This window comes from Poecilia mexicana, unplaced genomic scaffold (genome assembly GCF_051168715.1).
Source record: "Poecilia mexicana isolate PSO_F unplaced genomic scaffold, ASM5116871v1 scaffold_16, whole genome shotgun sequence".
Lineage (NCBI taxonomy): Eukaryota > Metazoa > Chordata > Actinopteri > Cyprinodontiformes > Poeciliidae > Poecilia > Poecilia mexicana.
Genome location: NW_028263385.1, coordinates 20,158,057 through 20,160,582, shown reverse-complemented (window position 1 = coordinate 20,160,582; position 2,526 = coordinate 20,158,057). Strand labels below are relative to the sequence as shown.

General features: G+C 40.5%; 1 long non-coding RNA gene across 3 annotated transcripts; it reads right to left on the bottom strand.

Annotated features, from left to right (window-relative positions):
* Nucleotides 1-274: 274 nt before the first annotated feature.
* On the bottom strand, nucleotides 275-1,654 carry LOC148155066 (uncharacterized). 3 transcript variants are annotated; one of them, XR_015765616.1, is made up of 4 exons: nucleotides 1,476-1,654; nucleotides 1,328-1,406; nucleotides 1,186-1,261; nucleotides 275-1,114 (listed from the first exon to the last, which is right to left on the bottom strand). It is a non-coding gene; the product is annotated as an uncharacterized LOC148155066 (long non-coding RNA). The 3 variants fall into 3 exon arrangements; XR_015765615.1 differs by having other exon boundaries at nucleotides 275-1,261; XR_015765614.1 differs by having other exon boundaries at nucleotides 275-1,406.
* Between the last annotated feature and the right edge of the window lie 872 nt (nucleotides 1,655-2,526).

Below are 2,526 nucleotides of genomic sequence, written 5' to 3'. Positions count from 1 at the left end.
CTCTGCTCCTCACAGCAGGGTAACCAGAAGTTGTCAACAACGCCACCTTAGGAATTGCACCCAAGGAATTAGACTGCCAGTAGGCTCGAGGTTCGTGACCAAGGAGAACAAGACTTTTCCAAAAAAATGAGTTACATTTTATTGTTTCATGTAAAAGAATCACAACATAAGGAACACAATAGGAAGGGAGTGTACAGTACTGGGGCCTACCAGCAGGGGGAGGGCGGTCCAAATGGGAACTGGTTCCTAAAATAAATGTCCATCCATCCATCCATTTTCCTTCACCCTTGTCCCTCAGTGGGGTCGGGAGGGGTGCTGGTGCCTATCTCCAGCTCATGTTCCGGGCGAGAGGCGGGGTACACCCTGGACAGGTCTCCAGTCTGTCACAGGGTAACACAGAGACACACAGGACAAACAACCATGCACACACACTCACACCTAGGGGCAATTCGGAAAGGCCAATTAACCTGACAGTCATGTTTTTGGACTGTGGGAGGAAACCGGAGAAAACCCACGCATGCACAGGGAGAACATGCAAACTCCATGCAGAAAGACCGGGGCCGGGAATCGAACCCAGAACCTTCTTGCTGCAAGGCGACAGCTCTACCAACTGCGCCACTGTGCAGCCCCCTAAAATAAATGTATAAATCCAAAATAAATCACCCCAAACACTGGTGAACAGGCATTCAATCGTGAAGAAATCCCAACACCGGCCACTCGCACGACACACAGTTCCAGTCTCCCAGGAGGCCCCTCCCACTACCTTCAGCTCTCAGCCTGGAGACAAAAGGGTGGGGTTAAACAAGCAAATACAAAAAAAACAAATACAATTTAAACTTGGCCACAGACTAAAATTAGGTTACCTCCAACATAACCAATTAAAAATCATCAATGCTTTAATAGAATAGTCTAAAAGAATTCATGGCTGCTACCTGCAGCAAGGCTAGAGGCCACACAAAATAGAATGTTCCAAAGTAAATTTAAACCAAAGAAAACCCAAAACTAAGCAACTAGATAAAACAAATTAAACAAAATAGTTCCAAAAATCAAACAATGAAACAAAAACAGTGAAACAAAACAGCAGGGTCTCCAGTGAGCTGCAGCAGTGTCAGGGCTGGAATTAGATGAAAAGGTTAGTAGGTGATTTACAGAAGATGGAAGCCAGAGGAAACCATTGTCACTTACCAGAGCTGGATGACTTCACCTCAAACCAGAGGATCCTTTCCAGCCCATAGCAGGAGGATCAGCTTTCCAATATGTTCTATATATGAATAATTGTTATTTTTGGTGTTATGGAGCTGTATGGGTGCAATAAAACAATACATACCCGTTTTATGTGAAAACTGCACTGGGGAGGGTGAATTACAACCACACCCCAGTACCAAGCAGGAGACTTCCAGTGGTTTCTAGATTTAAACAATTCAAGTCAAACTCTGAATTTGTAGGTCTTATGTAGAAGGAGAAACATTACTTACTGATGTTAGGGCCTAAGACCTGCATGCTTTCCAAGCGACTTTCCCAACAGCGTGTGACCAAATGCCAGCATAAGCAACCAGGTGAGATAGTCTCCCTTTATACTCTCCAACAATCATGCGGTGATTAGGGGCCCAGGTGTTCTGAATATTGGGGCAGGCTTCTTCCTGCTACATTAAAATAATTTCATCAGTCTCTCTCAGATAAATCAGTGAAGAACATATATATATATATACATATATATATATATATATATATATATATATATATATATATATATATATATATATATATATATATATTAAAATCTGATGTCATGTAGATAATTGTGGCAAAATAGCAGCGTATGGGGCTTGAAACCTCAAACAACAACTTGACAGACTTTGACAAAAGCATTGTGCAGCATTTTTATAATGTAATAATGGGTTTTGGCTTAACTATTTATTAATACAAATGTTTGGGAACCTATTTGATAGTCTTCCTCCATTGGATTCTCCACTAAATTTACCCTCCACTTTTAAGGGCAGGTAAATATATCTTCTGCTCTCATTTATTCAGGTGGGATTCCACATGTGAATAATCTTGACATTTCTTTAAAGGTCAGAGCAGCAAAGCCCTAACCAGCCTTTAAAGACTTTTTTTTTGCCTTCTGGTGTCCATCTGCCTGGCAGAAGAGATCCAAAAACTTTGACAACTCAAAATAAAAGAAAGCACTTCAGAGCTGCAAAACATGTTCTCTTAAGACTTCTGCGTGAGCTTTAAAATGCAATGCTGCTCAGCTAACATCAAGTGTGAAGATAACATTTTCTGTGATGATAAAAAAGAAATTCATAAATTGGCAGAACCATTGCAATCAGGTTTATAGGACGAAGAAATTTCCTTTCAAAATGAGGCAGATGGATGGAAGGATGCTTTCTGAGGAGAGACGGAGAGAGATGATTAATGATGCTGATTGACGCATTTCTGCATCATTTTAATTAATACTTCCTATAACATGGAAACTCTAATATGATTTGTTGTTGTACATTAATTAGGTTTATTTGTTATGAATGA